The 21,631-nt window shown below is 45.6% G+C and overlaps 28 non-coding genes across 28 annotated transcripts; 18 read left to right on the forward strand and 10 right to left on the reverse strand.

Annotated features, from left to right (window-relative positions):
* The first annotated feature begins 29 nt into the window (after positions 1–29).
* Positions 30–100, forward strand: trnag-gcc (transfer RNA glycine (anticodon GCC)). The gene has a single exon. It is a non-coding gene; the product is annotated as a tRNA-Gly (tRNA).
* Positions 101–943: 843 nt separating this feature from the next.
* trnae-cuc (transfer RNA glutamic acid (anticodon CUC)) lies at positions 944–1,015 on the reverse strand. Its single transcript has one exon. It is a non-coding gene; the product is annotated as a tRNA-Glu (tRNA).
* A 262-nt stretch (positions 1,016–1,277) lies between these two features.
* trnaq-cug (transfer RNA glutamine (anticodon CUG)) lies at positions 1,278–1,349 on the forward strand. Its single transcript has one exon. It is a non-coding gene; the product is annotated as a tRNA-Gln (tRNA).
* An 832-nt stretch (positions 1,350–2,181) lies between these two features.
* Positions 2,182–2,252, forward strand: trnag-gcc (transfer RNA glycine (anticodon GCC)). The gene has a single exon. It is a non-coding gene; the product is annotated as a tRNA-Gly (tRNA).
* Positions 2,253–3,095: 843 nt separating this feature from the next.
* trnae-cuc (transfer RNA glutamic acid (anticodon CUC)) lies at positions 3,096–3,167 on the reverse strand. Its single transcript has one exon. It is a non-coding gene; the product is annotated as a tRNA-Glu (tRNA).
* Positions 3,168–3,313: 146 nt separating this feature from the next.
* Positions 3,314–3,385, forward strand: trnaq-cug (transfer RNA glutamine (anticodon CUG)). Its single transcript has one exon. It is a non-coding gene; the product is annotated as a tRNA-Gln (tRNA).
* An 832-nt stretch (positions 3,386–4,217) lies between these two features.
* trnag-gcc (transfer RNA glycine (anticodon GCC)) lies at positions 4,218–4,288 on the forward strand. The gene has a single exon. It is a non-coding gene; the product is annotated as a tRNA-Gly (tRNA).
* An 843-nt stretch (positions 4,289–5,131) lies between these two features.
* On the reverse strand, positions 5,132–5,203 carry trnae-cuc (transfer RNA glutamic acid (anticodon CUC)). The gene has a single exon. It is a non-coding gene; the product is annotated as a tRNA-Glu (tRNA).
* A 262-nt stretch (positions 5,204–5,465) lies between these two features.
* trnaq-cug (transfer RNA glutamine (anticodon CUG)) lies at positions 5,466–5,537 on the forward strand. Its single transcript has one exon. It is a non-coding gene; the product is annotated as a tRNA-Gln (tRNA).
* A 1,243-nt stretch (positions 5,538–6,780) lies between these two features.
* trnag-gcc (transfer RNA glycine (anticodon GCC)) lies at positions 6,781–6,851 on the forward strand. The gene has a single exon. It is a non-coding gene; the product is annotated as a tRNA-Gly (tRNA).
* Positions 6,852–7,694: 843 nt separating this feature from the next.
* On the reverse strand, positions 7,695–7,766 carry trnae-cuc (transfer RNA glutamic acid (anticodon CUC)). Its single transcript has one exon. It is a non-coding gene; the product is annotated as a tRNA-Glu (tRNA).
* Positions 7,767–7,912: 146 nt separating this feature from the next.
* Positions 7,913–7,984, forward strand: trnaq-cug (transfer RNA glutamine (anticodon CUG)). Its single transcript has one exon. It is a non-coding gene; the product is annotated as a tRNA-Gln (tRNA).
* Positions 7,985–8,816: 832 nt separating this feature from the next.
* trnag-gcc (transfer RNA glycine (anticodon GCC)) lies at positions 8,817–8,887 on the forward strand. The gene has a single exon. It is a non-coding gene; the product is annotated as a tRNA-Gly (tRNA).
* An 843-nt stretch (positions 8,888–9,730) lies between these two features.
* trnae-cuc (transfer RNA glutamic acid (anticodon CUC)) lies at positions 9,731–9,802 on the reverse strand. Its single transcript has one exon. It is a non-coding gene; the product is annotated as a tRNA-Glu (tRNA).
* A 262-nt stretch (positions 9,803–10,064) lies between these two features.
* trnaq-cug (transfer RNA glutamine (anticodon CUG)) lies at positions 10,065–10,136 on the forward strand. Its single transcript has one exon. It is a non-coding gene; the product is annotated as a tRNA-Gln (tRNA).
* A 1,243-nt stretch (positions 10,137–11,379) lies between these two features.
* trnag-gcc (transfer RNA glycine (anticodon GCC)) lies at positions 11,380–11,450 on the forward strand. The gene has a single exon. It is a non-coding gene; the product is annotated as a tRNA-Gly (tRNA).
* Positions 11,451–12,293: 843 nt separating this feature from the next.
* On the reverse strand, positions 12,294–12,365 carry trnae-cuc (transfer RNA glutamic acid (anticodon CUC)). Its single transcript has one exon. It is a non-coding gene; the product is annotated as a tRNA-Glu (tRNA).
* A 263-nt stretch (positions 12,366–12,628) lies between these two features.
* Positions 12,629–12,700, forward strand: trnaq-cug (transfer RNA glutamine (anticodon CUG)). Its single transcript has one exon. It is a non-coding gene; the product is annotated as a tRNA-Gln (tRNA).
* Positions 12,701–13,943: 1,243 nt separating this feature from the next.
* trnag-gcc (transfer RNA glycine (anticodon GCC)) lies at positions 13,944–14,014 on the forward strand. Its single transcript has one exon. It is a non-coding gene; the product is annotated as a tRNA-Gly (tRNA).
* An 843-nt stretch (positions 14,015–14,857) lies between these two features.
* On the reverse strand, positions 14,858–14,929 carry trnae-cuc (transfer RNA glutamic acid (anticodon CUC)). The gene has a single exon. It is a non-coding gene; the product is annotated as a tRNA-Glu (tRNA).
* A 728-nt stretch (positions 14,930–15,657) lies between these two features.
* Positions 15,658–15,729, reverse strand: trnae-cuc (transfer RNA glutamic acid (anticodon CUC)). The gene has a single exon. It is a non-coding gene; the product is annotated as a tRNA-Glu (tRNA).
* A 261-nt stretch (positions 15,730–15,990) lies between these two features.
* Positions 15,991–16,062, forward strand: trnaq-cug (transfer RNA glutamine (anticodon CUG)). Its single transcript has one exon. It is a non-coding gene; the product is annotated as a tRNA-Gln (tRNA).
* An 832-nt stretch (positions 16,063–16,894) lies between these two features.
* Positions 16,895–16,965, forward strand: trnag-gcc (transfer RNA glycine (anticodon GCC)). The gene has a single exon. It is a non-coding gene; the product is annotated as a tRNA-Gly (tRNA).
* An 843-nt stretch (positions 16,966–17,808) lies between these two features.
* trnae-cuc (transfer RNA glutamic acid (anticodon CUC)) lies at positions 17,809–17,880 on the reverse strand. The gene has a single exon. It is a non-coding gene; the product is annotated as a tRNA-Glu (tRNA).
* A 262-nt stretch (positions 17,881–18,142) lies between these two features.
* trnaq-cug (transfer RNA glutamine (anticodon CUG)) lies at positions 18,143–18,214 on the forward strand. Its single transcript has one exon. It is a non-coding gene; the product is annotated as a tRNA-Gln (tRNA).
* A 1,243-nt stretch (positions 18,215–19,457) lies between these two features.
* On the forward strand, positions 19,458–19,528 carry trnag-gcc (transfer RNA glycine (anticodon GCC)). The gene has a single exon. It is a non-coding gene; the product is annotated as a tRNA-Gly (tRNA).
* An 843-nt stretch (positions 19,529–20,371) lies between these two features.
* Positions 20,372–20,443, reverse strand: trnae-cuc (transfer RNA glutamic acid (anticodon CUC)). Its single transcript has one exon. It is a non-coding gene; the product is annotated as a tRNA-Glu (tRNA).
* Positions 20,444–20,705: 262 nt separating this feature from the next.
* trnaq-cug (transfer RNA glutamine (anticodon CUG)) lies at positions 20,706–20,777 on the forward strand. Its single transcript has one exon. It is a non-coding gene; the product is annotated as a tRNA-Gln (tRNA).
* The last annotated feature ends 854 nt before the right edge of the window (positions 20,778–21,631 follow it).

Genomic DNA, 21,631 nt, shown 5'->3' on the forward strand with positions numbered 1-21,631 from the left:
GAGTACTAAGAGGTTCAGAGGGCACGTGAGCATTGGTGGTTCAGTGGTAGAATTCTCGCCTGCCACGCGGGAGACCCGGGTCCGATTCCCGGCCAATGCAACAAGTCTTTGATAGTGTTTGAACTCAGGCCTTGTACAACTACCAGAGTGCAATGCTAATGGCTTTTTGCCTGGATCAGGGTTGTGAAATGGATACATGAAAGGACCATGTGGCTGCAGGATGTTGTTGAAAGTTTAGGCACTCACCTCTGTTCATGTTCATTAACGTGTCTCCATTTCACCAATGAGGTGTAGCTGCATTTCGTGCCTTATCTGTGCAGTAGGCTGTGCGTCAGTTTCATATTCTGAAGGTAGTGGCCCATCCCACTGGTTTCACAGACTTGCAAAAGATTCTGTGGAGAGGTTCCATCCACAGTCCTCGTGGCTCTAATGCATCAGTGTTCTAGAATGTTATGTCACAGGCTGCAGTTGCTGAACACACATCCAGACACATCTTAAGAGGTGACAGGCAGTGCTGCTGGACAGTTTCTCTTAAATGATAGCCAAGTCCTACAAGGATGAAGAGACAAGCTGTATAATGGGACAAGAGTTAACAACGGGAAGGTCCAAATGTGGGAACTTTGTTTCATCCACCAGCAGGGAGCCACGACAACAGGGACAAATGACATGATTGTAAATCAAGCAAATAACACCTCAGGTATCCCCTAACCGGGAATCAAACACGGAGGTGAGACGAATCCTAGCCACTAGACCATCAGGGAGTCACTCACCCTCCATACCAAGCTGCTAATGGTCGTGGTGATGCATTTGGTGTATGCTAGTGATGGGTTTTACTGTGCCTCAAGAGATTAAAAGGGTTCAGACAACTGGCATGATTGTCAATCAAGCAAACAACACCCTGTCCCTTGTTTAAATGAAGCAGGGAGCTTGTGTCAATTCAGGATTCCCTGACCGGGAATCGAACCCTGGCCGCGGCGGTGAGAGCGCCAAATCCTAGCCACTAGACCATCAGGGAGTCACTCTTCGGACGTTATTAATGATAATTGTTCACACCAATTTGCAAAAAGGTTTTAAACAACTTCTTTTTCACACATACAGTCATACTATCCAATCATTTTCTTCAGTTCCTCTTGATGTTAAAGTGCCAAGTTTTTGTCAGCTCTACTTACATTAAAGATAGTGTATGCTGAGGGGCAAATCGATCCCAAATTGGCCTCTTTGACGTAGCATTTCCTTGACAAGACATCAAAATCACCTCTCTCTCTTCCTTTTGCGCAGATTCTATGGTGTAATGGTGAGCACTCTGGACTCTGAATCCAGCGATCCGAGTTCAAATCTCGGTAGAACCTTTAGGTAGGTAAAAGACATCTCATCTCAGCTGAAATAATCAAAGACCTGTAATGTCTGTCACAGAATAGTGGAGGACAATCCTTGTGTTCTCGAATGTCACTTCACAGAATTGTGTCGGACGAGGCTGCAAATGATAATAAGTCCTACAAGGATAAGGAGACAAGGTCTATAAAGGGAAAAGAGGTAACAACAGGAAGGTCCAAATAACCAGCAAGGTAAGAATATTTTCTTAAACTCCATACAGAAATGTAGCCAAATTGTTTGTGTTTGCCTAGTGTCTGGATGGGACATCTTTCATTTTTCAGCATTTCTTGTTTTTGAGCTTAATGCATATTTACACCATTTTATGAAAGCATCTGGGTCTAACTTGTAACTGTAGTTGACCGTGTGTTACATAACCAAAGGTCTTAAAACACCCCTCTTTGTGATTGCTGTCTGAGCAGGACACACGGATTGGAGTCAAAAAGTATAGAGCAGTCCAGAGACTCTGTTCTCTGAAAGTTGCAAGAGAGGAGGGGTCCAGAGAGAAGATCATGGGGACCAGGAAACCACTTGTTGTACCAGAGACTCTACTTACCAATGAGGCTTGAGGATGAGATCCTCTCGCATTGGTGTGAAACTGTGAGGGACCCTGGGGAACACCCGGAAAAACACATCAGAAGATGTTACAGTGGGTGAGACAGCAGACACTACACTAAAACAGACAGAACATTGGAAAAATAATGAAATTAAAAACCTGGCCAGCGCAGAAGTGCATAGTCTTGAACTACCATATAGTTTGGCTCTGATGTTAGCCTGCTAGGAGTACTAAGAGGTTCAGAGGGCACGTGAGCATTGGTGGTTCAGTGGTAGAATTCTCGCCTGCCACGCGGGAGACCCGGGTCCGATTCCCGGCCAATGCAACAAGTCTTTGATAGTGTTTGAACTCAGGCCTTGTACAACTACCAGAGTGCAATGCTAATGGCTTTTTGCCTGGATCAGGGTTGTGAAATGGATACATGAAAGGACCATGTGGCTGCAGGATGTTGTTGAAAGTTTAGGCACTCACCTCTGTTCATGTTCATTAACGTGTCTCCATTTCACCAATGAGGTGTAGCTGCATTTCGTGCCTTATCTGTGCAGTAGGCTGTGCGTCAGTTTCATATTCTGAAGGTAGTGGCCCATCCCACTGGTTTCACAGACTTGCAAAAGATTCTGTGGAGAGGTTCCATCCACAGTCCTCGTGGCTCTAATGCATCAGTGTTCTAGAATGTTATGTCACAGGCTGCAGTTGCTGAACACACATCCAGACACATCTTAAGAGGTGACAGGCAGTGCTGCTGGACAGTTTCTCTTAAATGATAGCCAAGTCCTACAAGGATGAAGAGACAAGCTGTATAATGGGACAAGAGTTAACAACGGGAAGGTCCAAATGTGGGAACTTTGTTTCATCCACCAGCAGGGAGCCACGACAACAGGGACAAATGACATGATTGTAAATCAAGCAAATAACACCTCAGGTATCCCCTAACCGGGAATCAAACACGGAGGTGAGACGAATCCTAGCCACTAGACCATCAGGGAGTCACTCACCCTCCATACCAAGCTGCTAATGGTCGTGGTGATGCATTTGGAGTATGCTAGTGATGGGTTTTACTGTGCCTCAAGAGATTAAAAGGGTTCAGACAACTGGCATGATTGTCAATAAAGCAAACAACACCCTGTCCCTTGTTTAAATAAAGCAGGGAGCTTGTGTCAATTCAGGATTCCCTGACCGGGAATCGAACCCGGGCCGCGGCGGTGAGAGCGCCGAATCCTAGCCACTAGACCATCAGGGAGTCACTCTTCGGACGTTATTAATGATAATTGTTCACACCAATTTGCAAAAAGGTTTTAAACAACTTCTTTTTCACACATACAGTCATACTATCCAATCACTTTCTTCAGTTCCTCTTGATGTTCCTCTCTCTCTTCCTTTTGCGCAGGTTCTATGGTGTAATGGTGAGCACTCTGGACTCTGAATCCAGCGATCCGAGTTCAAATCTCGGTAGAACCTTTAGGTAGGTAAAAGACATCTCATCTCAGCTGAAATAATCAAAGACCTGTAATGTCTGTCACAGAATAGTGGAGGACAATCCTTGTGTTCTCGAATGTCACTTCACAGAATTGTGTCGGACGAGGCTGCAAATGATAATAAGTCCTACAAGGATAAGGAGACAAGGTCTATAAAGGGAAAAGAGGTAACAACAGGAAGGTCCAAATAACGAGCAAGGTAAGAATCTTTTCTTAAACTCCATACAGAAATGTAGCCAAATTGTTTGTGTTTGCCTAGTGTCTGGATGGGACATCTTTCATTTTTCAGCATTTCTTGTTTTTGAGCTTAATGCATATTTACACCATTTTATGAAAGCCTCTGGGGCTAACTTGTAACTGTAGTTGACCGTGTGTTACATAACCAAAGGTCTTAAAACACCCCTCTTTGTGATTGCTGTCTGAGCAGGACACACGGATTGGAGTCAAAAAGTATAGAGCAGTCCAGAGACTCTGTTCTCTGAAAGTTGCAAGAGAGGCGGGGTCCAGAGAGAAGATCATGGGGACCAGGAAACCACTTGTTGTACCAGAGACTCTACTTACCAATGAGGCTTGAGGATGAGATCCTCTCGCATTGGTGTGAAACTGTGAGGGACCCTGGGGAACACCCGGAAAAACACATCAGAAGATGTTACAGTGGGTGAGGCAGCAGACACTACACTAAAACAGACAGAACATTGGAAAAATAATGAAATTAAAAACCTGGCCAGCGCAGAAGTGCATAGTCTTGAACTACCATATAGTTTGGCTCTGATGTTAGCCTGCTAGGAGTACTAAGAGGTTCAGTGGGCACGTGAGCATTGGTGGTTCAGTGGTAGAATTCTCGCCTGCCACGCGGGAGACCCGGGTCCGATTCCCGGCCAATGCAACAAGTCTTTGATAGTGTTTGAACTCAGGCCTTGTACAACTACCAGAGTGCAATGCTAATGGCTTTTTGCCTGGATCAGGGTTGTGAAATGGATACATGAAAGGACCATGTGGCTGCAGGATGTTGTTGAAAGTTTAGGCACTCACCTCTGTTCATGTTCATTAACTTGTCTCCATTTCACCAATGACGTGTAGCTGCATTTCGTGCCTTATCTGTGCAGTACGCTGTGCGTCAGTTTCATATTCTGAAGGTCGTGGCCCATCCCACTGGTTTCACAGACTTGCAAAAGATTCTGTGGAGAGGTTCCATCCACAGTCCTCGTGGCTCTAATGCATCAGTGTTCTAGAATGTTATGTCACAGGCTGCAGTTGCTGAACACACATCCAGACACATCTTAAGAGGTGACAGGCAGTGCTGCTGGACAGTTTCTCTTAAATGATAGCCAAGTCCTACAAGGATGAAGAGACAAGCTGTATAATGGGACAAGAGTTAACAACGGGAAGGTCCAAATGTGGGAACTTTGTTTCATCCACCAGCAGGGAGCCACGACAACAGGGACAAATGACATGATTGTAAATCAAGCAAATAACACCTCAGGTATCCCCTAACCGGGAATCAAACACGGAGGTGAGACGAATCCTAGCCACTAGACCATCAGGGAGTCACTCACCCTCCATACCAAGCTGCTAATGGTCGTGGTGATGCATTTGGTGTATGCTAGTGATGGGTTTTACTGTGCCTCAAGAGATTAAAAGGGTTCAGACAACTGGCATGATTGTCAATCAAGCAAACAACACCCTGTCCCTTGTTTAAATAAAGCAGGGAGCTTGTGTCAATTCAGGATTCCCTGACCGGGAATCGAACCCTGGCCGCGGCGGTGAGAGCGCCGAATCCTAGCCACTAGACCATCAGGGAGTCACTCTTCGGACGTTATTAATGATAATTGTTCACACCAATTTGCAAAAAGGTTTTAAACAACTTCTTTTTCACACATACAGTCATACTATCCAATCATTTTCTTCAGTTCCTCTTGATGTTAAAGTGCCAAGTTTTTGTCAGCTCTACTTACATTAAAGATAGTGTATGCTGAGGGGCAAATCGATCCCAAATTGGCCTCTTTGACGTAGCATTTCCTTGACAAGACATCAAAATCACCTCTCTCTCTTCCTTTTGCGCAGGTTCTATGGTGTAATGGTGAGCACTCTGGACTCTGAATCCAGGGATCCGAGTTCAAATCTCGGTAGAACCTTTAGGTAGGTAAAAGACATCTCATCTCAGCTGAAATAATCAAAGACCTGTAATGTCTGTCACAGAATAGTGGAGGACAATCCTTGTGTTCTCGAATGTCACTTCACAGAATTGTGTCGGACGAGGCTGCAAATGATAATAAGTCCTACAAGGATAAGGAGACATGGGCTGTGTCCCAATGTCAAGGATCCTTCCTTGGTAGGATCCTTCCTTCAGAGTCGGGTCCTCCGAAGGCAAGGCAAGAGTCCTTCCTTTCACTGGTGTAATGCACAAATGGGACAGCCAGTGTGCAGCTGTGCGTCATTGCACAATTGGACGTCCTGCTTAACTTCAGCGCCGCTCTCGGCCCTTTGGCGAATTTTTAAATCTCCCGGTAGACCGGTGTGCGCAATGCTTTATGGGTAGTCGGAGCGCACGGAGGATACACACATGCATCCTCGGAATTTGGGCAAAAGAAGGACTCTGTCCTCCGGAGCATCCTCGACATTGGGACAGTCCTTCGGCGGATGTCGATGACGTAGTGTCCTTCAAATCCAGCCGTTTGAGCATCCTTCCTTGACTTTGGGACACAGCCATAGTCTATAAAGGGAAAAGAGGTAACAACAGGAAGGTCCAAATAACGAGCAAGGTAAGAATCTTTTCTTAAACTCCATACAGAAATGTATCCAAATTGTTTGTGTTTGCCTAGTGTCTGGATGGGACATCTTTCATTTTTCAGCATTTCTTGTTTTTGAGCTTAATGCATATTTACACCATTTTATGAAAGCCTCTGGGGCTAACTTGTAACTGTAGTTGACCGTGTGTTACATAACCAAAGGTCTTAAAACACCCCTCTTTGTGATTGCTGTCTGAGCAGGACACACGGATTGGAGTCAAAAAGTATAGAGCAGTCCAGAGACTCTGTTCTCTGAAAGTTGCAAGAGAGGAGGGGTCCAGAGAGAAGATCATGGGGACCAGGAAACCACTTGTTGTACCAGAGACTCTACTTACCAATGAGGCTTGAGGATGAGATCCTCTCGCATTGGTGTGAAACTGTGAGGGACCCTGGGGAACACCCGGAAAAACACTGGGGAAGATGTTACAGTGGGTGAGGCAGCAGACACTACACTAAAACAGACAGAACATTGGAAAAATAATGAAATTAAAAACCTGGCCAGCGCAGAAGTGCATAGTCTTGAACTACCATATAGTTTGGCTCTGATGTTAGCCTGCTAGGAGTACTAAGAGGTTCAGTGGGCACGTGAGCATTGGTGGTTCAGTGGTAGAATTCTCGCCTGCCACGCGGGAGACCCGGGTCCGATTCCCGGCCAATGCAACAAGTCTTTGATAGTGTTTGAACTCAGGCCTTGTACAACTACCAGAGTGCAATGCTAATGGCTTTTTGCCTGGATCAGGGTTGTGAAATGGATACATGAAAGGACCATGTGGCTGCAGGATGTTGTTGAAAGTTTAGGCACTCACCTCTGTTCATGTTCATTAACGTGTCTCCATTTCACCAATGAGGTGTAGCTGCATTTCGTGCCTTATCTGTGCAGTAGGCTGTGCGTCAGTTTCATATTCTGAAGGTAGTGGCCCATCCCGCTGGTTTCACAGACTTGCAAAAGATTCTGTGGAGAGGTTCCATCCACAGTCCTCGTGGCTCTAATGCATCAGTGTTCTAGAATGTTATGTCACAGGCTGCAGTTGCTGAACACACATCCAGACACATCTTAAGAGGTGACAGGCAGTGCTGCTGGACAGTTTCTCTTAAATGATAGCCAAGTCCTACAAGGATGAAGAGACAAGCTGTATAATGGGACAAGAGTTAACAACGGGAAGGTCCAAATGTGGGAGCTTTGTTTCATCCACCAGCAGGGAGCCACGACAACAGGGACAAATGACATGATTGTAAATCAAGCAAATAACACCTCAGGTATCCCCTAACCGGGAATCAAACACGGAGGTGAGACGAATCCTAGCCACTAGACCATCAGGGAGTCACTCACCCTCCATACCAAGCTGCTAATGGTCGTGGTGATGCATTTGGAGTATGCTAGTGATGGGTTTTACTGTGCCTCAAGAGATTAAAAGGGTTCAGACAACTGGCATGATTGTCAATAAAGCAAACAACACCCTGTCCCTTGTTTAAATAAAGCAGGGAGCTTGTGTCAATTCAGGATTCCCTGACCGGGAATCGAACCCGGGCCGCGGCAGTGAGAGCGCCGAATCCTAGCCACTAGACCATCAGGGAGTCACTCTTCGGACGTTATTAATGATAATTGTTCACACCAATTTGCAAAAAGGTTTTAAACAACTTCTTTTTCACACATACAGTCATACTATCCAATCACTTTCTTCAGTTCCTCTTTATGTTCCTCTCTCTCTTCCTTTTGTGCAGGTTCTATGGTGTAATGGGGAGCACTCTGGACTCTGAATCCAGCGATCCGAGTTCAAATCTCGGTAGAACCTTTAGGTAGGTAAAAGACATCTCATCTCAGCTGAAATAATCAAAGACCTGTAATGTCTGTCACAGAATAGTGGAGGACAATCCTTGTGTTCTCGAATGTCACTTCACAGAATTGTGTCGGACGAGGCTGCAAATGATAATAAGTCCTACAAGGATAAGGAGACAAGGTCTATAAAGGGAAAAGAGGTAACAACAGGAAGGTCCAAATAACGAGCAAGGTAAGAATCTTTTCTTAAACTCCATACAGAAATGTAGCCAAATTGTTTGTGTTTGCCTAGTGTCTGGATGGGACATCTTTCATTTTTCAGCATTTCTTGTTTTTGAGCTTAATGCATATTTACACCATTTTATGAAAGCCTCTGGGGCTAACTTGTAACTGTAGTTGACCGTGTGTTACATAACCAAAGGTCTTAAAACACCCCTCTTTGTGATTGCTGTCTGAGCAGGACACACGGATTGGAGTCAAAAAGTATAGAGCAGTCCAGAGACTCTGTTCTCTGAAAGTTGCAAGAGAGGCGGGGTCCAGAGAGAAGATCATGGGGACCAGGAAACCACTTGTTGTACCAGAGACTCTACTTACCAATGAGGCTTGAGGATGAGATCCTCTCGCATTGGTGTGAAACTGTGAGGGACCCTGGGGAACACCCGGAAAAACACATCAGAAGATGTTACAGTGGGTGAGGCAGCAGACACTACACTAAAACAGACAGAACATTGGAAAAATAATGAAATTAAAAACCTGGCCAGCGCAGAAGTGCATAGTCTTGAACTACCATATAGTTTGGCTCTGATGTTAGCCTGCTAGGAGTACTAAGAGGTTCAGTGGGCACGTGAGCATTGGTGGTTCAGTGGTAGAATTCTCGCCTGCCACGCGGGAGACCCGGGTCCGATTCCCGGCCAATGCAACAAGTCTTTGATAGTGTTTGAACTCAGGCCTTGTACAACTACCAGAGTGCAATGCTAATGGCTTTTTGCCTGGATCAGGGTTGTGAAATGGATACATGAAAGGACCATGTGGCTGCAGGATGTTGTTGAAAGTTTAGGCACTCACCTCTGTTCATGTTCATTAACTTGTCTCCATTTCACCAATGACGTGTAGCTGCATTTCGTGCCTTATCTGTGCAGTACGCTGTGCGTCAGTTTCATATTCTGAAGGTCGTGGCCCATCCCACTGGTTTCACAGACTTGCAAAAGATTCTGTGGAGAGGTTCCATCCACAGTCCTCATGGCTCTAATGCATCAGTGTTCTAGAATGTTATGTCACAGGCTGCAGTTGCTGAACACACATCCAGACACATCTTAAGAGGTGACAGGCAGTGCTGCTGGACAGTTTCTCTTAAATGATAGCCAAGTCCTACAAGGATGAAGAGACAAGCTGTATAATGGGACAAGAGTTAACAACGGGAAGGTCCAAATGTGGGAACTTTGTTTCATCCACCAGCAGGGAGCCACGACAACAGGGACAAATGACATGATTGTAAATCAAGCAAATAACACCTCAGGTATCCCCTAACCGGGAATCAAACACGGAGGTGAGACGAATCCTAGCCACTAGACCATCAGGGAGTCACTCACCCTCCATACCAAGCTGCTAATGGTCGTGGTGATGCATTTGGTGTATGCTAGTGATGGGTTTTACTGTGCCTCAAGAGATTAAAAGGGTTCAGACAACTGGCATGATTGTCAATCAAGCAAACAACACCCTGTCCCTTGTTTAAATAAAGCAGGGAGCTTGTGTCAATTCAGGATTCCCTGACCGGGAATCGAACCCTGGCCGCGGCGGTGAGAGCGCCGAATCCTAGCCACTAGACCATCAGGGAGTCACTCTTCGGACGTTATTAATGATAATTGTTCACACCAATTTGCAAAAAGGTTTTAAACAACTTCTTTTTCACACATACAGTCATACTATCCAATCATTTTCTTCAGTTCCTCTTGATGTTAAAGTGCCAAGTTTTTGTCAGCTCTACTTACATTAAAGATAGTGTATGCTGAGGGGCAAATCGATCCCAAATTGGCCTCTTTGACGTAGCATTTCCTTGACAAGACATCAAAATCACCTCTCTCTCTTCCTTTTGCGCAGGTTCTATGGTGTAATGGTGAGCACTCTGGACTCTGAATCCAGGGATCCGAGTTCAAATCTCGGTAGAACCTTTAGGTAGGTAAAAGACATCTCATCTCAGCTGAAATAATCAAAGACCTGTAATGTCTGTCACAGAATAGTGGAGGACAATCCTTGTGTTCTCGAATGTCACTTCACAGAATTGTGTCGGACGAGGCTGCAAATGATAATAAGTCCTACAAGGATAAGGAGACAAGGGCTGTGTCCCAATGTCAAGGATCCTTCCTTGGTAGGATCCTTCCTTCAGAGTCGGGTCCTCCGAAGGCAAGGCAAGAGTCCTTCCTTTCACTGGTGTAATGCACAAATGGGACAGCCAGTGTGCAGCTGTGCGTCATTGCACAATTGGACGTCCTGCTTAACTTCAGCGCCGCTCTCGGCCCTTTGGCGAATTTTTAAATCTCCCGGTAGACCGGTGTGCGCAATGCTTTATGGGTAGTCGGAGCGCACGGAGGATACACACATGCATCCTCGGAATTTGGGCAAAAGAAGGACTCTGTCCTCCGGAGCATCCTCGACATTGGGACAGTCCTTCGGCGGATGTCGATGACGTAGTGTCCTTCAAATCCAGCCGTTTGAGCATCCTTCCTTGACTTTGGGACACAGCCATAGTCTATAAAGGGAAAAGAGGTAACAACAGGAAGGTCCAAATAACGAGCAAGGTAAGAATCTTTTCTTAAACTCCATACAGAAATGTATCCAAATTGTTTGTGTTTGCCTAGTGTCTGGATGGGACATCTTTCATTTTTCAGCATTTCTTGTTTTTGAGCTTAATGCATATTTACACCATTTTATGAAAGCCTCTGGGGCTAACTTGTAACTGTAGTTGACCGTGTGTTACATAACCAAAGGTCTTAAAACACCCCTCTTTGTGATTGCTGTCTGAGCAAGACACACGGATTGGAGTCAAAAAGAATAGAGCAGTCCAGAGACTCTGTTCTCTGAAAGTTGCAAGAGAGGAGGGGTCCAGAGAGAAGATCATGGGGACCAGGAAACCACTTGTTGTACCAGAGACTCTACTTACCAATGAGGCTTGAGGATGAGATCCTCTCGCATTGGTGTGAAACTGTGAGGGACCCTGGGGAACACCCGGAAAAACACATCAGAAGATGTTACACTGGGTGAGACAGCAGACACTACACTAAAACAGACAGAACATTGGAAAAATAATGAAATTAAAAACCTGGCCAGCGCAGAAGTGCATAGTCTTGAACTACCATATAGTTTGGCTCTGATGTTAGCCTGCTAGGAGTACTAAGAGGTTCAGTGGGCACGTGAGCATTGGTGGTTCAGTGGTAGAATTCTCGCCTGCCACGCGGGAGACCCGGGTCCGATTCCCGGCCAATGCAACAAGTCTTTGATAGTGTTTGAACTCAGGCCTTGTACAACTACCAGAGTGCAATGCTAATGGCTTTTTGCCTGGATCAGGGTTGTGAAATGGATACATGAAAGGACCATGTGGCTGCAGGATGTTGTTGAAAGTTTAGGCACTCACCTCTGTTCATGTTCATTAACGTGTCTCCATTTCACCAATGAGGTGTAGCTGCATTTCGTGCCTTATCTGTGCAGTAGGCTGTGCGTCAGCTTCATATTCTGAAGATCGTGGCCCATCCCACTGGTTTCACAGACTTGCAAAAGATTCTGTGGAGAGGTTCCATCCACAGTCCTCGTGGCTCTAATGCATCAGTGTTCTAGAATGTTATGTCACAGGCTGCAGTTGCTGAACACACATCCAGACACATCTTAAGAGGTGACAGGCAGTGCTGCTGGGCAGTTTCTCTTAAATGATAGCCAAGTCCTACAAGGATGAAGAGACAAGCTGTATAATGGGACAAGAGTTAACAACGGGAAGGTCCAAATGTGGGAACTTTGTTTCATCCACCAGCAGGGAGCCACGACAACAGGGACAAATGACATGATTGTAAATCAAGCAAATAACACCTCAGGTATCCCCTAACCGGGAATCAAACACGGAGGTGAGACGAATCCTAGCCACTAGACCATCAGGGAGTCACTCACCCTCCATACCAAGCTGCTAATGGTCGTGGTGATGCATTTGGTGTATGCTAGTGATGGGTTTTACTGTGCCTCAAGAGATTAAAAGGGTTCAGACAACTGGCATGATTGTCAATCAAGCAAACAACACCCTGTCCCTTGTTTAAATAAAGCAGGGAGCTTGTGTCAATTCAGGATTCCCTGACCGGGAATCGAACCCTGGCCGCGGCGGTGAGAGCGCCGAATCCTAGCCACTAGACCATCAGGGAGTCACTCTTCGGACGTTATTAATGATAATTGTTCACACCAATTTGCAAAAAAGGTTTTAAACAACTTCTTTTTCACACATACAGTCATACTATCCAATCATTTTCTTCAGTTCCTCTTGATGTTAAAGTGCCAAGTTTTTGTCAGCTCTACTTACATTAAAGATAGTGTATGCTGAGGGGCAAATCGATCCCAAATTGGCCTCTTTGACGTAGCATTTCCTTGACAAGACATCAAAATCACCTCTCTCTCTTCCTTTTGCGCAGGTTCTATGGTGTAATGGTGAGCACTCTGGACTCTGAATCCAGGGATCCGAGTTCAAATCTCGGTAGAACCTTTAGGTAGGTAAAAGACATCTCATCTCAGCTGAAATAATCAAAGACCTGTAATGTCTGTCACAGAATAGTGGAGGACAATCCTTGTGTTCTCGAATGTCACTTCACAGAATTGTGTCGGACGAGGCTGCAAATGATAATAAGTCCTACAAGGATAAGGAGACAAGGGCTGTGTCCCAATGTCAAGGATCCTTCCTTGGTAGGATCCTTCCTTCAGAGTCGGGTCCTCCGAAGGCAAGGCAAGAGTCCTTCCTTTCACTGGTGTAATGCACAAATGGGACAGCCAGTGTGCAGCTGTGCGTCATTGCACAATTGGACGTCCTGCTTAACTTCAGCGCCGCTCTCGGCCCTTTGGCGAATTTTTAAATCTCCCGGTAGACCGGTGTGCGCAATGCTTTATGGGTAGTCGGAGCGCACGGAGGATACACACATGCATCCTCGGAATTTGGGCAAAAGAAGGACTCTGTCCTCCGGAGCATCCTCGACATTGGGACAGTCCTTCGGCGGATGTCGATGACGTAGTGTCCTTCAAATCCAGCCGTTTGAGCATCCTTCCTTGACTTTGGGACACAGCCATAGTCTATAAAGGGAAAAGAGGTAACAACAGGAAGGTCCAAATAACGAGCAAGGTAAGAATCTTTTCTTAAACTCCATACAGAAATGTATCCAAATTGTTTGTGTTTGCCTAGTGTCTGGATGGGACATCTTTCATTTTTCAGCATTTCTTGTTTTTGAGCTTAATGCATATTTACACCATTTTATGAAAGCCTCTGGGGCTAACTTGTAACTGTAGTTGACCGTGTGTTACATAACCAAAGGTCTTAAAACACCCCTCTTTGTGATTGCTGTCTGAGCAGGACACACGGATTGGAGTCAAAAAGTATAGAGCAGTCCAGAGACTCTGTTCTCTGAAAGTTGCAAGAGAGGAGGGGTCCAGAGAGAAGATCATGGGGACCAGGAAACCACTTGTTGTACCAGAGACTCTACTTACCAATGAGGCTTGAGGATGAGATCCTCTCGCATTGGTGTGAAACTGTGAGGGACCCTGGGGAACACCCGGAAAAACACTGGGGAAGATGTTACACTGGGTGAGACAGCAGACACTACACTAAAACAGACAGAACATTGGAAAAATAATGAAATTAAAAACCTGGCCAGCGCAGAAGTGCATAGTCTTGAACTACCATATAGTTTGGCTCTGATGTTAGCCTGCTAGGAGTACTAAGAGGTTCAGTGGGCACGTGAGCATTGGTGGTTCAGTGGTAGAATTCTCGCCTGCCACGCGGGAGACCCGGGTCCGATTCCCGGCCAATGCAACAAGTCTTTGATAGTGTTTGAACTCAGGCCTTGTACAACTACCAGAGTGCAATGCTAATGGCTTTTTGCCTGGATCAGGGTTGTGAAATGGATACATGAAAGGACCATGTGGCTGCAGGATGTTGTTGAAAGTTTAGGCACTCACCTCTGTTCATGTTCATTAACGTGTCTCCATTTCACCAATGAGGTGTAGCTGCATTTCGTGCCTTATCTGTGCAGTAGGCTGTGCGTCAGCTTCATATTCTGAAGATCGTGGCCCATCCCACTGGTTTCACAGACTTGCAAAAGATTCTGTGGAGAGGTTCCATCCACAGTCCTCGTGGCTCTAATGCATCAGTGTTCTAGAATGTTATGTCACAGGCTGCAGTTGCTGAACACACATCCAGACACATCTTAAGAGGTGACAGGCAGTGCTGCTGGGCAGTTTCTCTTAAATGATAGCCAAGTCCTACAAGGATGAAGAGACAAGCTGTATAATGGGACAAGAGTTAACAACGGGAAGGTCCAAATGTGGGAACTTTGTTTCATCCACCAGCAGGGAGCCACGACAACAGGGACAAATGACATGATTGTAAATCAAGCAAATAACACCTCAGGTATCCCCTAACCGGGAATCAAACACGGAGGTGAGACGAATCCTAGCCACTAGACCATCAGGGAGTCACTCACCCTCCATACCAAGCTGCTAATGGTCGTGGTGATGCATTTGGAGTATGCTAGTGATGGGTTTTACTGTGCCTCAAGAGATTAAAAGGGTTCAGACAACTGGCATGATTGTCAATCAAGCAAACAACACCCTGTCCCTTGTTTAAATAAAGCAGGGAGCTTGTGTCAATTCAGGATTCCCTGACCGGGAATCGAACCCGGGCCGCGGCGGTGAGAGCGCCGAATCCTAGCCACTAGACCATCAGGGAGTCACTCTTTGGACGTTATTAATGATAATTGTTCACACCAATTTGCAAAAAGGTTTTAAACAACTTCTTTTTCACACATACAGTCATACTATCCAATCATTTACTTCAGTTCCTCTTGATGTTAAAGTGCCAAGTTTTTGTCAGCTCTACTTACATTAAAGATAGAGTGGAGAGGTAGAGTGGAGAGGTTCCATCCACAGTCCTCGTGGCTCTAATGCATCAGTGTTCTAGAATGTTATGTCACAGGCTGCAGTTGCTGAACACACATCCAGACACATCTTAAGAGGTGACAGGCAGTGCTGCTGGGCAGTTTCTCTTAAATGATAGCCAAGTACTACAAGGATGAAGAGACAAGCTGTATAATGGGACAAGAGTTAACAACGGGAAGGTCCAAATGTGGGAACTTTGTTACCTCCACCAGCAGGGAGCCACGACAACAGGGACAAATGACATGATTGTAAATCAAGCAAATAACACCTCAGGTATCCCCTAACCGGGAATCAAACACGGAGGTGAGACGAATCCTAGCCACTAGACCATCAGGGAGTCACTCACCCTCCATACCAAGCTGCTAATGGTCGTGGTGATGCATTTGGAGTATGCTAGTGATGGGTTTTACTGTGCCTCAAGAGATTAAAAGGGTTCAGACAACTGGCATGATTGTCAATCAAGCAAACAACACCCTGTCCCTTGTTTAAATAAAGCAGGGAGCTTGTGTCAATTCAGGATTCCCTGACCGGGAATCAAACCCGGGCCGCGGCGGTGAGAGCACCGAATCCTAGCCACTAGACCATCAGGGAGTCACTCTTTGGACGTTATTAATGATAATTGTTCACACCAATTTGCAAAAAGGTTTTAACAACTTCTTTTTCACACATACAGTCATACTATCCAATCATTTTCTTCAGTTCCTCTTTATGTTAAAGTGCCAAGTTTTTGTCAGCTCTACTTACATTAAAGATAGTGTATGCTGAGGGGCAAATCGATCCCAAATTGGCCTCTTTGACGTAGCATTTCCTTGACAAGACATCAAAATCACCTCTCTCTCTTCCTTTTGCGCAGGTTCTATTGTGTAATGGTGAGCACTCTGGACTCTGAATCCAGGGATCCGAGTTCAAATCTCGGTAGAACCTTTAGGTAGGTAAAAGACATCTCATCTCAGCTGAAATAATCAAAGACCTGTAATGTCTGTCACAGAATAGTGGAGGACAATCCTTGTGTTCTCGAATGTCACTTCACAGAATTGTGTCGGACGAGGCTGCAAATGATAATAAGTCCTACAAGGATAAGGAGACAAGGTCTATAAAGGGAAAAGAGGTAACAACAGGAAGGTCCAAATAACGAGCAAGGTAAGAATCTTTTCTTAAACTCCATACAGAAATGTAGCCAAATTGTTTGTGTTTGCCTAGTGTCTGGATGGGACATCTTTCATTTTTCAGCATTTCTTGTTTTTGAGCTTAATGCATATTTACACCATTTTATGAAAGCCTCTGGGGCTAACTTGTAACTGTAGTTGACCGTGTGTTACATAACCAAAGGTCTTAAAACACCCCTCTTTGTGATTGCTGTCTGAGCAGGACACACGGATTGGAGTCAAAAAGTATAGAGCAGTCCAGAGACTCTGTTCTCTGAAAGTTGCAAGAGAGGCGGGGTCCAGAGAGAAGATCATGGGGACCAGGAAACCACTTGTTGTACCAGAGACTCTACTTACCAATGAGGCTTGAGGATGAGATCCTCTCGCATTGGTGTGAAACTGTGAGGGACCCTGGGGAACACCCGGAAAAACACATCAGAAGATGTTACAGTGGGTGAGGCAGCAGACACTACACTAAAACAGACAGAACATTGGAAAAATAATGAAATTAAAAACCTGGCCAGCGCAGAAGTGCATAGTCTTGAACTACCATATAGTTTGGCTCTGATGTTAGCCTGCTAGGAGTACTAAGAGGTTCAGTGGGCACGTGAGCATTGGTGGTTCAGTGGTAGAATTCTCGCCTGCCACGCGGGAGACCCGGGTCCGATTCCCGGCCAATGCAACAAGTCTTTGATAGTGTTTGAACTCAGGCCTTGTACAACTACCAGAGTGCAATGCTAATGGCTTTTTGCCTGGATCAGGGTTGTGAAATGGATACATGAAAGGACCATGTGGCTGCAGGATGTTGTTGAAAGTTTAGGCACTCACCTCTGTTCATGTTCATTAACTTGTCTCCATTTCACCAATGACGTGTAGCTGCATTTCGTGCCTTATCTGTGCAGTACGCTGTGCGTCAGTTTCATATTCTGAAGGTCGTGGCCCATCCCACTGGTTTCACAGACTTGCAAAAGATTCTGTGGAGAGGTTCCATCCACAGTCCTCGTGGCTCTAATGCATCAGTGTTCTAGAATGTTATGTCACAGGCTGCAGTTGCTGAACACACATCCAGACACATCTTAAGAGGTGACAGGCAGTGCTGCTGGACAGTTTCTCTTAAATGATAGCCAAGTCCTACAAGGATGAAGAGACAAGCTGTATAATGGGACAAGAGTTAACAACGGGAAGGTCCAAATGTGGGAACTTTGTTTCATCCACCAGCAGGGAGCCACGACAACAGGGACAAATGACATGATTGTAAATCAAGCAAATAACACCTCAGGTATCCCCTAACCGGGAATCAAACACGGAGGTGAGACGAATCCTAGCCACTAGACCATCAGGGAGTCACTCACCCTCCATACCAAGCTGCTAATGGTCGTGGTGATGCATTTGGTGTATGCTAGTGATGGGTTTTACTGTGCCTCAAGAGATTAAAAGGGTTCAGACAACTGGCATGATTGTCACTCAAGCAAACAACACCCTGTCCCTTGTTTAAATAAAGCAGGGAGCTTGTGTCAATTCAGGATTCCCTGACCGGGAATCGAACCCTGGCCGCGGCGGTGAGAGCGCCGAATCCTAGCCACTAGACCATCAGGGAGTCACTCTTCGGACGTTATTAATGATAATTGTTCACACCAATTTGCAAAAAGGTTTTAAACAACTTCTTTTTCACACATACAGTCATACTATCCAATCATTTTCTTCAGTTCCTCTTGATGTTAAAGTGCCAAGTTTTTGTCAGCTCTACTTACATTAAAGATAGTGTATGCTGAGGGGCAAATCGATCCCAAATTGGCCTCTTTGACGTAGCATTTCCTTGACAAGACATCAAAATCACCTCTCTCTCTTCCTTTTGCGCAGGTTCTATGGTGTAATGGTGAGCACTCTGGACTCTGAATCCAGGGATCCGAGTTCAAATCTCGGTAGAACCTTTAGGTAGGTAAAAGACATCTCATCTCAGCTGAAATAATCAAAGACCTGTAATGTCTGTCACAGAATAGTGGAGGACAATCCTTGTGTTCTCGAATGTCACTTCACAGAATTGTGTCGGACGAGGCTGCAAATGATAATAAGTCCTACAAGGATAAGGAGACAAGGGCTGTGTCCCAATGTCAAGGATCCTTCCTTGGTAGGATCCTTCCTTCAGAGTCGGGTCCTCCGAAGGCAAGGCAAGAGTCCTTCCTTTCACTGGTGTAATGCACAAATGGGACAGCCAGTGTGCAGCTGTGCGTCATTGCACAATTGGACGTCCTGCTTAACTTCAGCGCCGCTCTCGGCCCTTTGGCGAATTTTTAAATCTCCCGGTAGACCGGTGTGCGCAATGCTTTATGGGTAGTCGGAGCGCACGGAGGATACACACATGCATCCTCGGAATTTGGGCAAAAGAAGGACTCTGTCCTCCGGAGCATCCTCGACATTGGGACAGTCCTTCGGCGGATGTCGATGACGTAGTGTCCTTCAAATCCAGCCGTTTGAGCATCCTTCCTTGACTTTGGGACACAGCCATAGTCTATAAAGGGAAAAGAGGTAACAACAGGAAGGTCCAAATAACGAGCAAGGTAAGAATCTTTTCTTAAACTCCATACAGAAATGTATCCAAATTGTTTGTGTTTGCCTAGTGTCTGGATGGGACATCTTTCATTTTTCAGCATTTCTTGTTTTTGAGCTTAATGCATATTTACACCATTTTATGAAAGCCTCTGGGGCTAACTTGTAACTGTAGTTGACCGTGTGTTACATAACCAAAGGTCTTAAAACACCCCTCTTTGTGATTGCTGTCTGAGCAAGACACACGGATTGGAGTCAAAAAGAATAGAGCAGTCCAGAGACTCTGTTCTCTGAAAGTTGCAAGAGAGGAGGGGTCCAGAGAGAAGATCATGGGGACCAGGAAACCACTTGTTGTACCAGAGACTCTACTTACCAATGAGGCTTGAGGATGAGATCCTCTCGCATTGGTGTGAAACTGTGAGGGACCCTGGGGAACACCCGGAAAAACACATCAGAAGATGTTACACTGGGTGAGACAGCAGACACTACACTAAAACAGACAGAACATTGGAAAAATAATGAAATTAAAAACCTGGCCAGCGCAGAAGTGCATAGTCTTGAACTACCATATAGTTTGGCTCTGATGTTAGCCTGCTAGGAGTACTAAGAGGTTCAGTGGGCACGTGAGCATTGGTGGTTCAGTGGTAGAATTCTCGCCTGCCACGCGGGAGACCCGGGTCCGATTCCCGGCCAATGCAACAAGTCTTTAATAGTGTTTGAACTCAGGCCTTGTACAACTACCAGAGTGCAATGCTAATGGCTTTTTGCCTGGATCAGGGTTGTGAAATGGATACATGAAAGGACCATGTGGCTGCAGGATGTTGTTGAAAGTTTAGGCACTCACCTCTGTTCATGTTCATTAACGTGTCTCCATTTCACCAATGAGGTGTAGCTGCATTTCGTGCCTTATCTGTGCAGTAGGCTGTGCGTCAGCTTCATATTCTGAAGATCGTGGCCCATCCCACTGGTTTCACAGACTTGCAAAAGATTCTGTGGAGAGGTTCCATCCACAGTCCTCGTGGCTCTAATGCATCAGTGTTCTAGAATGTTATGTCACAGGCTGCAGTTGCTGAACACACATCCAGACACATCTTAAGAGGTGACAGGCAGTGCTGCTGGACAGTTTCTCTTAAATGATAGCCAAGTCCTACAAGGATGAAGAGACAAGCTGTATAATGGGACAAGAGTTAACAACGGGAAGGTCCAAATGTGGGAACTTTGTTTCATCCACCAGCAGGGAGCCACGACAACAGGGACAAATGACATGATTGTAAATCAAGCAAATAACACCTCAGGTATCCCCTAACCGGGAATCAAACACGGAGGTGAGACGAATCCTAGCCACTAGACCATCAGGGAGTCACTCACCCTCCATACCAAGCTGCTAATGGTCGTGGTGATGCATTTGGTGTATGCTAGTGATGGGTTTTACTGTGCCTCAAGAGATTAAAAGGGTTCAGACAACTGGCATGATTGTCAATCAAGCAAACAACACCCTGTCCCTTGTTTAAATAAAGCAGGGAGCTTGTGTCAATTCAGGATTCCCTGACCGGGAATCGAACCCTGGCCGCGGCGGTGAGAGCGCCGAATCCTAGCCACTAGACCATCAGGGAGTCACTCTTCGGACGTTATTAATGATAATTGTTCACACCAATTTGCAAAAAGGTTTTAAACAACTTCTTTTTCACACATACAGTCATACTATCCAATCATTTTCTTCAGTTCCTCTTGATGTTAAAGTGCCAAGTTTTTGTCAGCTCTACTTACATTAAAGATAGTGTATGCTGAGGGGCAAATCGATCCCAAATTGGCCTCTTTGACGTAGCATTTCCTTGACAAGACATCAAAATCACCTCTCTCTCTTCCTTTTGCGCAGGTTCTATGGTGTAATGGTGAGCACTCTGGACTCTGAATCCAGGGATCCGAGTTCAAATCTCGGTAGAACCTTTAGGTAGGTAAAAGACATCTCATCTCAGCTGAAATAATCAAAGACCTGTAATGTCTGTCACAGAATAGTGGAGGACAATCCTTGTGTTCTCGAATGTCACTTCACAGAATTGTGTCGGACGAGGCTGCAAATGATAATAAGTCCTACAAGGATAAGGAGACAAGGGCTGTGTCCCAATGTCAAGGATCCTTCCTTGGTAGGATCCTTCCTTCAGAGTCGGGTCCTCCGAAGGCAAGGCAAGAGTCCTTCCTTTCACTGGTGTAATGCACAAATGGGACAGCCAGTGTGCAGCTGTGCGTCATTGCACAATTGGACGTCCTGCTTAACTTCAGCGCCGCTCTCGGCCCTTTGGCGAATTTTTAAATCTCCCGGTAGACCGGTGTGCGCAATGCTTTATGGGTAGTCGGAGCGCACGGAGGATACACACATGCATCCTCGGAATTTGGGCAAAAGAAGGACTCTGTCCTCCGGAGCATCCTCGACATTGGGACAGTCCTTCGGCGGATGTCGATGACGTAGTGTCCTTCAAATCCAGCCGTTTGAGCATCCTTCCTTGACTTTGGGACACAGCCATAGTCTATAAAGGGAAAAGAGGTAACAACAGGAAGGTCCAAATAACGAGCAAGGTAAGAATCTTTTCTTAAACTCCATACAGAAATGTATCCAAATTGTTTCTGTTTGCCTAGTGTCTGGATGGGACATCTTTCATTTTTCAGCATTTCTTGTTTTTGAGCTTAATGCATATTTACACCATTTTATGAAAGCCTCTGGGGCTAACTTGTAACTGTAGTTGACCGTGTGTTACATAACCAAAGGTCTTAAAACACCCCTCTTTGTGATTGCTGTCTGAGCA

Source organism: Centropristis striata, chromosome 14, assembly GCF_030273125.1.
Source record: "Centropristis striata isolate RG_2023a ecotype Rhode Island chromosome 14, C.striata_1.0, whole genome shotgun sequence".
Taxonomy (NCBI): Eukaryota; Metazoa; Chordata; class Actinopteri; order Perciformes; family Serranidae; genus Centropristis; species Centropristis striata.